The 15154-nt window shown below is 36.0% G+C and overlaps 1 pseudogene; it reads right to left on the bottom strand.

The window, feature by feature from the left end:
• Nucleotides 1-290: 290 nt before the first annotated feature.
• LOC148202201 (uncharacterized) lies at nucleotides 291-3692 on the bottom strand (annotated as a pseudogene).
• Nucleotides 3693-15154: the final 11462 nt, after the last annotated feature.

Genomic DNA, 15154 nt, shown 5'->3' with positions numbered 1-15154 from the left:
GTGCATGTGGTGCGCTGTGCGAATATCTTTTTCTCTATGTTTATGACATGGAATGCGCTGTGCGAGCAAATCACTGATTTTTAAACTACTCTGGTCGCTAAGCGCACCTCAGCTGTGCACTGTGCGACTGGAGCGTTAGAGATCAATTATCAAGCTGCATCAACATTCCTCTCCACACTCAAACTTAATATGACAGAAACAAAAACAAACAAACAAACACAAAAACATACATTTGTTAGGGTTCCTCCTAGCAAGCGCTTCTTTAACGTCACTAGCTTGATCCAGAAAATTCATGGTTCAGATAAATGAATAACTGTGGTGAGGTGTTCAACCTCACCACCCAAATAATGTTTCAATCTTTGACCATTCACAATCCAACTTCTATTTTGATCCTCAGAAGTTGGATCCATCAATTCTACAGCACCATAAGGCTTGACTGCCTTAATAACAAAAGGACCAGACCATTTAGATTTTAACTTACCTCGAAACAGTTTGAATCTGGAATTGAACAACAGTACCTGTTGTCTAGGTTGAAAGTCTCTCTTGATCAGGTTCTTTCCATGGTACATCTTGATCCTTTCTTTTATATTTCTTTAAGGAATCATAAGCAGTCAACCTCATTTCCTCCAACTCTTGCAACTGAAGCTTTCTTTTACCTACACAAAGAGAAGAATCAAAGTTAAGGAATTTTAATGCCCAATATGCCTTATGCTCCATCTTAACCGAGAGATGACATGACTTGCCATAGACTAACTGGAAGGGTGTTAGCCCCAAAGGAGTCTTTAAGGCAGTCCTATATGCCCAAAGGATATCATCTAACTTTACACCCCAATCCTTTCTTGAAGATGAAACGATCTTTTCAAGGATTCTTTTAATTTCTCGGTTGGAAACTTTAGCTTAGCGATTGGTCTGTGGATGATATGGAGAGGCAATCTTGTGCCTCACATCATAATGTGTCAAGATCTTAGCCAATTGAGCATTACAGAAATGTGATCCTCCATCAGTTATGAGGATCCTAGGCACACCAAATCTTGAGAAGATTTGTCTTTTGAGAAATTTGACAACTGTCTTGGCATCATTCTTTTGGCATGCTACAGCTTCTACCCACTTACTGACATAATCCACTGCCACTAAAATGTATTCATTGTTGTAGGAAGAAGGTAGTGGTCCCATAAAGTCCATTCCCTAACAATCAAACACTTCTACCTCTAATATAGCCTACAGTGGCATCTCATGTCTCTTTGAAATGCTTCCATATCTTTGGCATTTGTCACAACCTTTTGCATGAGCATGTGCATCTTTAAATAAGGTTGGCCAAAAGAAACCAGATTGAAGCACTTTAGCGGCTGTCCTTTCTCCATTATAGTGTCCTCCATATGATGAATTGTGACAATGCCATAGAATACCAACAACTTCCTCTACTGTGACACACCGCCTAAGTAAGTGGTCAACACCCAATTTGAAGAGATAAGGATCATCCCAAAGGTATTATTTGGAATAATGTAAAAACTTCTTCTTTTGCTGCCAAGTCAAGTCATCAGGGAGAATTCCTGCAACTTTAAAATTTGTCATATCTGCAAACCATGGCCTCTATTGTATGAGCATCAGACCCGCATCAATGAATTCTCCCTTAATTTCTCCTTCTTTATTAGTCACCTTAGTGTTAATGAGGTGAGACAAATGATCAGCAATGACATTCTCACTCCCTTTTTTGTCTTTAATTTCAAGATCAAACTCCTGTAACATTAAGACCTATCTTATAAGACGTGGCTTTGAATCAGACTTTGCCAGTAAGTATTTTATGGCTGAATGATCAGTGTAAATGATGAATTTAGACCATATTAGATAAGGTCTAAACTTTTCAAGAGCATACACAATTTCAAAAATTCTTTTTCAGTTGTGGCATAATTCAATTGTGCACCATTCAGAACTTTACTGGCATGGTGAATAACATGAAAAACCTTGCCACGTCTTTGTCCCAAAGCAGCCCCAATGGCATAGTCACTAGCATCGCACATTAACTCAAAATCTTGAGTCCAATTTGGTGCTACTACAACTGGGGCTGAGATTAACTTCTCTTTTAAAAATTTAAAAGCTTTCAGACACTCCTCATCAAACTCAAATTGAGTGTCTTTCACTAACAAATTGCAAAGGGGTTTAGCAATCTTGGAGAAGTCTTTTATAAATCTCCTGTAGAATCCGACATGTCCAAGAAAACTTCTTACCCCTTTGACATTTGTTGGAGGTGGTAGCTTTTCTATCACATCAACCTTAGCTTGATCTACACCTATCCCCCTGGATGAGATCTTATGTCCTAACACAATCCCCTCACGAACCATAAAATGGCATTTCTCCCAATTCAACACAAGGTTCGTGGCAATGCATCTTTTCAAGACTACATCCAGGTTCTTCAAGCATAAATCATAAGATTTGCTAAAGACTGAGAAATCATCCATGAAAACTTCTATGTAATTCTCTACAAGGTCAGAAAATATGGCTAGCATGCAACGTTGGAATGTGGCAGGAGCATTACATAGACCAAATGGCATCCTTCGGTATGCAAACACGCCAAAGGGACAAGTGAAAGCAGTTTTTTCTTGGTCTTCAGGATTTACTACTATTTGGTTGTGCCCGGAATAGCCATCCAGGAAACAATAGTAGGCTTATTCTGCCAGCCTTTCCAACATTTGATCCATAAAAGGGAGAGGGAAATGGTCTTTCCTACTGGCTTGATTTAATTTTCTATAATCAATACACATTCTCCACCTTGTGACTGTTCTTGTAGGAATCAATTCATTCTTATCATTCTGAACAACAGTCATACCCCCTTTCTTAGGCACAACATGCACATGATCACCCAAGCATTATCAGAGATAAGTTATATCATTCCTGCTTCAAGCAATTTAAGTACTTCCTTTCTCACCTTTCAAAGTGGGATTCAATCTTCTTTGTGGTTGTGCTATGGGTTTAAAGTCCTCTTCCATCATAATCTTATGCATGCAATAAGTTGGACTTATACCTTTCAGATTAGAAATATGCCAACCTATTGCCTTTTTGTTCTCTTTTAAGATTTCATCCAATTTTGCTTCATCATTCTTTGACAGAGAATTACTAATGATAACTGGCTTCTTGGAATTTTCCTCTAAAAACACATACTTAAGATGATCAGACAATATTTTCAATTCCATATTTTCCTGATCATCTAAGTTATCCTTTTCTAATTTCTCCACATTCACATCAGTGGATTTCTCTTCTTTCAATCTTTCCAGATGTTGTGAAATCTCCGCTACTTCAGATTCCTCTGCTAAAGTAAGTTCCTCACATGCATCTACCAAAACACGCTTTAAAGGAGATTTCACATACATCTGACTCTTTACCTTCTCTACAACATCATCCAAAACTTCTACTCTGAAACAATTTCCTCTATCTCTTGGGTGTTGCATTGCTTCTACAACATTGAAAGTTATTGTCTGATCATGCAACCTCACCTTAAGATGGCCATCATTAACATCAATTATCACCCTAGCAGTTTTCATAAAGGGTCTACCAAGTATAAGGGGGACTTCAATATCCTTCTCCATATCTAAAATAACAAAATCCACTGGAAAAGTGAATTTGTCAACTTTCACTAAAACATCTTCAATAACTCCATATGGGTACTTGACATACCTGTCTGCTAGTTGAAGTGTCATCCTTGTTGGTTTTACTTCCATGTCCTAATTTTCTTTAACATAGACAAAGGCATCAAATTGATACTTGCACCTAAGTCTATCAATGCTTTTCCAATGGGGAGTTTTCCAATTGTGCATGTAATAGTAAAACTGCGAGGATCTTTGAATTTTGGTGGTAGAAGTTTTTGGATGATTGCACTGCAATTCCCTTGCACCTCAATTGTTTCTTCTTCAATGTACTTTCTCTTGGTCAACAAATTCTTCATAAATCTGGCATAAGAAGGCATTTGTTGGAGTGCTTCTGAAAAGGGAATTGTGATTTCTAACTTTTTAAAGAGAGCCATGAACCTAGAAAATTAACATTCCTTTTCCTTTCTTGAATAAGTCTTTGGATAAGGTAAATGATTCAAAACTTGTTTTCCTTTATGACTCTCTTCCTCTTCCTTCTTTTTATCTTCTTTTTCCTTAACTTTCTCTTCTTTCTCTTCTTTAAATTTTTCCTTCTCTTCCTCCTTCCTCACAACTATTCCTTCTAACACTTTACCACTCCTTGTAGTTATAGCTTTGCAATGCTCTTTTGTATTTGGTTTAATGTTAGCTCCAAATGTATTTGCAGGCTTATCTTCTAATTTCTTGGCCAATTGACCAATTTGAACTTCTAAATTTCTTATAGAAGATTCTGTGCTCTTTTGGTTTGATATGGACATTTGCAAGAAATGTTGAAGAGTTTCTTCAAGTTTGGATGTCCTATCAGATAAAGAAGGTTGTTGTTGAAATTGTTGTTGTGGTGGTCTACTAGAAGAACTAGCTTGACGCATGCTAGGATGAGGTCTCCATCCTTGATTATAATTTCCATAGTTGCCTTGACGACCTTGATTACCCATGTAATTTACCTCTTCCTTAGCATTGGACTAAATAACACTGTCCATTTTGGTGATCACCACCACACAGTTCACAACCTTGCACAGTTTGATGATGTTGTGCCTGAGATACAGTTTCGAGTTCTTTAGGTATTTGTGACAACTTTTTCATTAATGATTCAAGCTGTTGAGTCATGATTTTATTTTGGGCCAATAAGGCATCTTGGGATTGCAATTCAAACATGCCTTTCTTTTGGGTTTGCACTCTCTCACTTTGGACATTGTTATCACTAAATGCCATATTCTCTATTAACTCGTGTGCCTCATCAGGTGTCTTCCACCTAATGTTACCTCCAGTTGAGGCATCTAGGATTAACTTAGTGTGAGATTTTAAACTTCCTAAGAAAAGGTTTATTTGAGTGGGCACGTCAAATCCACGAATTGGAGTCTTTCTTAACAATCCCTTGAACCTATCCCATGTTTGACTCAACGACTCTTCAGGCTCTTGTTGAAAGGAGGATATTTCTTGTTTACCCTTATTGATCTTGGATTGGGGAAAATATTTATGCAAAAACTTTGCCACAACATCCTCCCACACAGTCAGACTTCCCTCAAGAAAAGAATTCAGCCAAAACTTTGCATTTCCAGCCAATGAGAAGGGAAAAAGACTCAGTTTGATTGCTTCATCTGGCACATGAAGAATTTTAACAGTGTTACGAATCTCATTAAAAATTGCCAGATGGTTGTAGGGATTTTCATGTGACAATTTAGTAAACTGATTGCTCTGGACAAGGTGAATCAACGCTGGCTTCATTTCCATATGAGCAACATTAATCACAGGTCGGGCTATACTATTGAAGGTTGAAGGTATTGACACAACAACATAATCCTCCAAAGTACGCTTAACTATATCTTGTCCATCCTCTCGATTTTCCGCCATATCCTGATCTTCTAATTCAGATGAAGAAAAAGTATTGGAAGTAGAACCCAAGCTAGCTTCTCTAGCCTCTTTTTTTCTATTTTCTTTCCTACGCCTATGATAACGATTGAAAATACTGTTATTGGTGATATAGTTTTGATACTAAATGCAGCCTTTTTGACTTAGAAACTTGCTTTAACTCATATTTTTGCTTTAGTTTTGTGAATAAGAGAGTTGAGGTTATACTTGATGATTTTATCACTAAATTCCCTTGATTTTGTAGGCTATTGGAATTATTTGAAAGAAGACTTAAAGTACCAAATAGTTGGAATGCAGAAAAGTCAACCACAGTGCAGAAAAAGGGCGCTGAGCGCCAATTTCTTCTGTCTCACACCAGAGCGCCACCGCTGAGCATTAGTTTAGGTCTGCAACCACCGCTGGGCGCCCTTTTTGGGGCGCTGGGAGCCTTTTTTGGGGCGCTGGGAGCCCTTTTTGGGGCGCTGAGCGCCGACAACGTGAGCTTGGACCTATTTTATGTTATTTTTATGAACTATTTAAGGCTTTTGACGACCTAGAGTTCATATCTTTTGACAGAAAGAGGCGAAAACACACTCTTTTCACTCCTCGGAGGCAGATTTTGGATGTGAAAGCTCCGATCTTCAACTTTAAGGGTTTTATCTTTCATTCTTTTCCATATTTTCATTTAGTTTCACCATGTCTATGGTGAACTAAACCTCCATTGTTGTTGGGGAAACGATGTAATCCTTTGAAACTCTCATATATTGAATTGATTTATATTATAAATGCTTTACTTCATTAATTGTTAGGGTTTTTCCTCTACACTCTATGCATGCTTTGTTTAACTCATTCAATTGCATGATTATTGATTTTGTCAATATGTGGACATGGGAAAATCTCGAACTGGGGAAATTCTCCCAAAAGCAATATTACCTAGACATAGGGATAGGAGGAATGGTTGCCTTTAAGCTTCTGTGCGAATGTAATGCATAATTAATTGCTGGGGATACAGGACATTATGATCTAGTAATTAAGTGTAGGCTTGCTTCACCGAGACATCGGATTTAAGGTAAATTAGAAAGTGGCATTAACATTAATGAAGAAGATGAATTCATAAATACATGAGAGTGGATAGGATTAGTCGAAAACCCCAACAACATAATCATTACATATTTTATATCAATCACCTGTGCATTCTTCAAGTCAATTGATCAACACTTGCATTCATATTTATTTTCTGCATTATAAACACCATGATTTGGTTTACAAGTCTTAATTAATCAAGAAACCACATGAATGTCTAGGCCGTGAGTCTCTAGGGAAACGATACTTGGTCTTACCATTCATTATTACTTGATATGATTTGGTACACTTGTCGAAGTGTTAACAAGTTTTTGGCGCCGTTGCCGGGGACTCGTGGTTTAACTATTCTATTCGTGTGATTATTGATTAGCTTTGACTTGATGTTTATTTTTTTATTTTTTAATCTTTTAATCTTTTTATCTTTTTATCTTTTTAGCTTTTCATCTTTTTATCTTTTTATCTTTTTCTCTTTTCATCTTTTTATCTTTTTATCTTTTCATCTTTTTTATCTTTTTATCTTTTCATTTTTTTTATCTTTTTATTAATTTTTATTTTTATTTTGTTTTTGTTTTTTTGTTGTGCTAACAATTGCTTTCTAGGGTTTGTTTTCTTGTGCATGCAGGATACAATTCGCACTAGAAGCAAGGAAAAATTATAACCTCTCTTTACAGACCAGGAAACAGAAGACATGGCTGGCAATCGGAATATGGGTCCAGTGAGACGAACTCTGGAGGATTACCCAACAGTCACTGGTCCTTTGTATTTTAATAGTATTGCCAGACCAAGGGTAAATGCTACAAACATGGAGATGAAGTATGCTCTTATTCACTTGGTGCAGAGCAATCAATTCAATGGATTAGTACATGAAAATCCATATGAGCATCTGACCACATTTGATGAGATATGTAATACAGTGAAGATTCAGGATGTACCAGATGAAGTTATTAAACTTAGTTTGTTTCCCTTCTCTTTGGGAGGAAATGCTAAGATTTGGCTAAATTCTTTCCCTGGGAATAGTTTCACTAAGTGGGAAGATGTGGTAGAAAAGTTCCTGAATAAGTACTTCCCTCAGTCAAAGTTAAACAAAGGTAAACAAGAAATATCTTCTTTTCAACAGGGCATGGAGGAGACATTAGGTCAAGCGTGGGATAGATACAAAAGCTTGCTGAGAATGACGCCCACACATGGCTTTGATGAAGCCATAATAGTCATTCTATTCCTTGGAGGACTTGGCTCACATACTAAATTGATGCTAGATGCCTCAATTGGAGGTAATATTAGGAGACTCCAGAGGAAGCGTATGAGTTGATTGAAAACATGGCTACTAATGATAATGAGATGCAGAATGAAAGTGCTCAATTTTAACAGAAAGGAGTTCTTCAGTTACAATCTCAAGATGCTCTGTTGGCTCAAAACAAGATGATGACTCAACAATTAGAGATCTTGATGAGGAAAATCTCTCAACTACCGAAGGAGTTGTAGTGTGTCTCTCAAGCTCAACATCAACTTTGTGAGGTATGTGGTGGAAATCATGTGAATGGACAGTGTGCCATGCAAGCCAATACCCAGGAAAAAGTAAATTATATGGGTAATTAGGACCACCCAGGTAATTTCAACCAAGGGTGGAAACCTCACCCAAGCATGGGTCAAGGGAAAGCTGAGCAATTTAATAGACCACCACAACAGCAATGGCAACCACAATCCTCTTATCTGAAAGGATGACAAAACTGGAAGACACCTTTCAACAATTCATGCAAGTGTCTGTCTCTACTCAAAAGAGCACTGAAGCTGCCATTAGAAACTTGGAGATACAAGTTGGTCAATTGGCTAAAAAGTTGGAGGAGATGTTTGACAGGAGTTTTGGGGCTAATATTGTAGTTAACCACAAGGAGGAGTGCAATTCCATTAAGACTAGAAGTGGCAAGATGTTAGATGAGAGAAAAGTTGAGAGAAAAGAAAAAGCTAAGTTGAGTGAAGTAGAAGAAGAGAATGAAGAGAGAAAAGAAAGGGCAAGAAAAGAGAAAGATGAGGGGAAGGAAAAAGAAGAAGAGAGAGAAGAGAGAAAAAAAGAAAAAATTATTGAGAAGCCCCTTCGTTATCCAAAAAGTTGTTCAAAGATTGAAAAAGAAAAGCAATATGGGCGTTTCATGGAGATTTTCAAGCAATTGGAGATTATTATGCCCTTGACCGAAGCACTGCAGCAAATCCCTGCTTATGCGAAGTACATGAAGCAGTTCCTAAAAAAGAAGTATCTAGATGAGGAAACAATTGAAGTGCAGGGTAATTGCAATGCCATATTGCAGAAGACGGTTCCTGCCAAATTCAAAGATCCAGGGAGTTTCACAATCTCGTGCACCATTGGGAATCATGATATAGGGAAGACTCTAGTTGACTTAGGGGCTAGTATCAATCTAATGCCCTTATTTATGCTTAAGAAGATTGGTGGTCTGGAGGTTAAATCTACAAAAGCAATATTGCAAATGGCAGACAGGTCCATCAAGCATCCTAATGGTGTAGTAGAAGACGTGGTGGTGAAAATTGATAAACTCAAATTTCTGGTGGACTTTGTAGTGATGGAGATGGAGGAAAATGTAGAGGTACCACTCATCCTTGGAAGGCCATTCATGAAGACAACTAAAGTTGTCATTCATGTGGATGATAGGGTTATAACGTTGAAAGACCAAGATGAAGATGTGACTTTCAAAGTCTTTGAAGTTGGGCAACCAATACAATTAACAAAGGCTAGTCTTAAAGTTAAAGACGAAGTTCTATCAGTGACTAGTCTACCTGATAAAGCTGCCAAGACGGTCAAGAGGAATCATAGTTATTGCTTTCCAGGGCTGAAGGAAGATGGTGGAGATAAGGAAGAAAAACTCGTTCACCATGACTCTGTGATGGAAAATAATGAACCCTACCTTGGCAAACCAGTGAAATTCAAGAACAGGTTATGTGTTATCAAGGATATAAAGACAAATGGAGTTCTTGAGATTGAGGCTCCTTACTCTAGGAGAATCAAGTTGGTGACAAGAAAGATGCTGAGATTATGTTGGTGTCATGAAAGGAAGAAGCACATCAACATTGAAAATCGAACTTGAGCTTTATTGGGTCAAGCTAGTGATGTTAAAGAAGCGCTTGCTGGGAGGCAACCCAATTTTCTAAACCTATCTTTTTAATTTATGTTCGTCTTTATGTTATTTAGAATAGGTTATGATGTACTTGGCTTAAAACTGTATCTGTGATGCAATGGTTTGATGATGATGATGTTTGTGATGAGTGTTGCTTTATGATGCTGATTATATTGATTGATGTTGAGATGATGCATGATGCTGATATACAGGTGGTTGCTCATAATATTGTGAAACAGATGCATGATTATTTGCGATTGTGTTACTGAGCAGGATATTTATCTAAATGTTGGAACTTGAATTAGCCTGTGTGAGGATTGAACTCCAGAGTTTTTGATGAAGGATTGCTATTACTTTCAAAGCATGAATGATTTTTCCTAGGTTTCTATGATTGAATCACTTGCTTGCTTGGGTCATATGATCAAGGCCATCTGTTGTTATCCCTTTTTAGCCCATGCATGATTCTAGCCCAACAAAAGACAGCACAATGTGTTCTATCCTTTGAACCTTTAGCTTTAAACAGGATATGAAACCCTTTTTGAAAATCTTTACCTTGAGTTAAGTTGAGAATATTTGTGTGGTATTGATAAAGGTTCAAGTTTGGGGTTGTTGGGAAATTTGAAAAGGAAAAATAAAACGAATAAGCATTGAGCTAAGTATTGAGCAAATGAAAAGCAAAAGAAAAAGAAAAGAAAAGAAAGAAAAGAAAAGCTCAATGCATGGGAAAGTTGGGAATAAGTGAGAAGGGTTTTGAAAAAGAGAGATTGTGTTTAAATGATGAAATTATGAATGAATCTCTTAACTCAAGGATTTTGTGATCCAGAAAAAACTAATTTTCTTCTTAGCCCAACCACATTACAAGCCATAAAAAAGCCCTTATGATGATACTTGCTTGTGAGTGTGTTTGATTGTGGTAAAATGAAAGGCAAAGTTAATTCATGTGACATGGTGATAGAAGAGTGAATGAGTCATCTTTATATACACCTGTGTGTTTGAGAGAAACACTTTTGCTTGGTGAGGAGTAGTTCCATGTATGCATGATTACATCTTTGCTTGGTTGATCATTCATGAAGATAGACTCTGTTGAATATTATGTGATTAGGAGAGCACCACAATGAGTTAATTAAATCAAAGTATGTATTCATCTTGACTGATATTCTTTATAATAAACTGATATGAGTAATTACTTGTCTTGAAAGAAAAGGTTTTGAAATGTGTTGAAACCATTGTATTGATTGTTGTGAAAAGCTAAGTTACATTTTATTTTGCTTGAGGACAAGCAAAGTTCTAAGTTTGGGGTTGTGATAACGGTTGAAAATACCGTTATCTGTGATATAGTTTTGATACTAAATGTAGACTTTTTGACTTAGAAACTTGCTTTAACTCATGCTTTTGCTTTAGTTTTGTGAATAAGAGAATTGAGGTTATACTTGATGACTTTATCACTAAATTCCCTTGATTTTGTAGGCTATTGGAATGATTTGAAAGAAGAGTTAAAGTACCAAATAGTTGGAATGCAGAAAAGTCAACACAAATGCAGAAAAGTCAACCAGAGTGCATAAAAGTCAACCAGAATGAAAAGTCAACCAGAGTGCAGAAAAAGGGCGTTGAGCGCCAATTTATTCTGTCTCACGCTTGAGTGCCACCGCTGAGCATCAATTTAATGTCGCAACCACCGTTGGGCGCCCTTTTTGGGGCGCAGAGCGTCGACGACGTGGGCTTGGACCTATTTTATTTTATTTTTATGAATTATTTAAGGTTTTGGATGACCTAGGGTTCATATCTTTTGACAAAAAGAGGAAAAAATACACTCCTTTCACCCCTCGAAGGCGGATTTTGGATGCGGAAGCTCCGATCTTCAACTTTTAGGGTTTTATCTTTCATTCTTTTCCATATTTTCATCTAGTTTCACCATGTCTATGGTGAACTAAACCTCCATTGTTGTTGGGGAAATGATGTAATCCTTTGAAAGTCTCATATATTGAATTGATTTATATTATAAATGCTTTACTTCATTAATTGTTAGGGTTTTTCCTCTACACTCTATGCATGCTTTGTTTAACTCATTCAATTGCATGATTATTGATTTCGTCAATATGGAGACATGGGAAATCTAGAACTAGGGAAATTCTCCCAAAAGCAATATTACCTAGACATAGGGATAGGAGGAATGGTTGCCTTTAAGCTTCTGTGCGAATGTAATGCATAATTAATTGCTTGGGATACAAGACATTGTGATCTAGTAATTAAGAGTAGGCTTTCTTCACCGAGACATCGGGTTTAAGGTAAATTAGAAAGTGACATTAACATTAATTTAGAAGATGAATTCATAAATACATGAGAGTGGATAGGATAATTCGGAAACCCCAAGAACATAATCATTCCATATTTTATATCAATCACCTGTGCATTCTTCAAGTCAATTGATCAACACTTGCATTCATATTTATTTTCTGCATTATGAACACCATGATTTTGTTTACAAGTCTTAATTAATCAAGAAACCACATGAATGTCTAGGCCGTGAGTTTCTAGGGAAACGATACTTGGTCTTACCATTTATTATTACTTGATACGATTCGGTACACTTGCTGAATTGTTAACAGCCTACTATTATTCCTACGGGCTGTTCTCTCTATCTCAGAATCAAACAACAAATTTTCAGATTTTGTCTTGCTTCTCCTACAGAGCAAGCAAGCTCAAGGAATCAACCCAAAGAAATAAAGACAAAAACAAAATACAACCTATCTACAAAAAATTTAAAATAACAATGGATTATATAGATAATGGAACAAATTGAAATTGATAAACAATCAATAATTGAAATAACAATAACAATCAAATTCCCCGGCAACTGCGCCGAAAACTTGATAACTTTTTGGCAAGTATACCAAATCGTTACAAGTAATATAGTGAATAAGTAAAGTGTCGTTCTCCCAAGGGAATTTGAGTCATGTTATTCTTTCAAGTTTATTTATCAATATCAATTACTAATAACAACATTTGATTTCAACTAAGGAAAATAACATCAAATTAACAATGTAAAAATTTAAGATTGTAAAATTAGAATAAAGATCACTGGAATTGATCTTTGACTAACATTACAGTAACATCTTGAACAAAATACGTTCTCTATTAAAGCATTCACATAAGCGTATCTTGATTTAATTCCTTAAAACAAGTTCTAAAATTATCTGTTAAATTATTAATTCCTTAATTAATTTAACAAATAACTTTGCATTAATTTCAGATGTTGAGAATGACCAAAAGCACAGAAGCTATTCCCAGCATAGTTACTTTTAATTGCTTTTCTTACGTCTCTGTTCTAAAAATACTTCCCAGTAAAACAGAACGTTCAACGATAATTATATTGCACAGGAAAAGCACAAGAATAGTCACATATATTGCACAGGAAAATTACATTAATGTATTGTCATACAATCAATTCCAATGAATAGAAAAACTAGCCTCTCCTAGACATCTAAACGTACTCTTTACATCAATTCCTTGCAGAAAGTGTAGTCTTGATGCCTTGAAGAGTCTCATGAGTATCTCTTGAAGTTCTCCAGAATTTTTCGTGAATTAGTTATGTCAAAAGATCGTTTCTGTCTTTCTGTCACGTCTTTTAAGGCAACCTAACTTAATTAATTCGCGCATCGCACAGGTATGTATGCGCTATGCGAATTGCTTAACTACTGCTTCTTTAACTGATGTTATTCGCTCAGCTCATAGTGCTGGTGCGCTGTGCGAATGTCTTTCTTCTGGCTATGCGAGTTATGGCTTGCGCTTTGCGAGAATTAGCTTACAACAGTCCAAGTAATGCAACCTTTCCTGTACAATGTTTAACATAACGTTCTACTACCTATTACAACTTTTCAATGAGGAACAACACGAATAATTACAAGATTGAGCTCATTTATAAGTGTAAAAACAACTCTTTTTCACACTTATCAATGAATGTAATCCCTAATGACAACAAGAATTATATCAATATTACAGTGACAAATGAAATATACACGACAAGATAATAAGAGCAAAATGTTAAGCATCCATAATATTTCAATCAATTGATAAAGACAACAACCTTGGAGCCCTTAAAATCTTCTTTGGTCAACTCTTCCGCTTGCAAAAAAAGAGCAGAGTAATTGTTGTCAAACATAACATAATTTAGTTGATGGCTATTTTTTGTTTCAACTCGAACTAAATGCATGTATATTTGAGACATAGACAATGAAGTCATGTACCTGAACTTTCACAACATTAGAGAGACATGGTCGCATGCACTAGTACAAAAATCGTATACAACGTCGAATATTTTGGGCTTTTAACGGCGAATTCACGAACGACGTTATATCAGAAGATGTTAAATTGACGTCGAATTTTGTAAATATACGACGTTAACTTAACGTCGAATTTTGTCAATATACGACGTTAATCAATTTTTTTTTGTTTTTTTTAATTAATTGTGATCCTTTTTTACAACTCTACGAGACTTGAAAAGTAGAAAAACAACAAATTTCAGTTTTTGGTATTTTATAAAGCAAGAACTATGAACGTAATATCAACAACAAACAACAATAAACAACAACAAACAAGTTCAATCAAACAACAACAACAAACAAGTTCAAGCAAACAACAACAAACAAGTTCAACAAATAAGTTCTTCAAAACGAAAACGAAATCTAACCTTCAAAAGGTGGGTTTGTCAGAATAAAGTGTCTTCACTAATGATAGAGAAAGCAAAATGCACCTATGAAGGACAAGAGCACGAAAATAATCGGTCAAAACAAACGAAAATCATACATAAAGTAGTTAATTAACATGCATTTGTATCAAATGAAAGAAATATACATGTGATGGTCGTCAAAATTCGTTCGAGAAAAGTTTGACAAGAGAAGAGGGTCTCGCGCGCTAAGATAAAGTGAATGAATTTTCAATCTCTCGCTCAAATTTTTATTGAATTCACTAACCTTTTGACTTCTAACGCTGGGGCATTCGACGTTTTATATCCTTTTACTTCGAATTACAATTCTAAACGACGTTTAATAATTGCACTTATTTACAAAAATGCCACCGGTCACTTTTAAGGTTGGCTATTTAGTGGTTGGACGTTGAATGCGTGATGTTATACGCTGTTTTTTTACTAGTGATGGTTTGGTTTCCCAAGTCATCAAACAAACAAACACACTATGTCAGATAACTAAGTTGTTACATTTCTACTTTTGAACAAAACATTTATTGATACAATAAACTATATGATAAAACTTTGATATCGGTCCTTGTAATTAGTATTTTGTTACTCACCATCGAGGTTACACTCTTATTTGGACTGAAAAACAACTCAACAATACCAAAAACATTTAAAAAAATGTTTCTAAGTTTTAACCAAATATTTGTGATGTTGAGAAAACATGTGTTGTATGTCCTTTCTTCTTCCTAATTCTAGAGAGGTCAACTCCATTGAAATTCATGTTATGG

This window comes from Vigna umbellata, chromosome 3 (genome assembly GCF_029865625.1).
Source record: "Vigna umbellata cultivar VRB3 chromosome 3, Vumbellata_1.0, whole genome shotgun sequence".
Classification (NCBI taxonomy): Eukaryota; Viridiplantae; Streptophyta; class Magnoliopsida; order Fabales; family Fabaceae; genus Vigna; species Vigna umbellata.
Note: the sequence above shows the minus strand (reverse complement) of the source record. Positions and strands in the feature narration are given on the sequence as shown.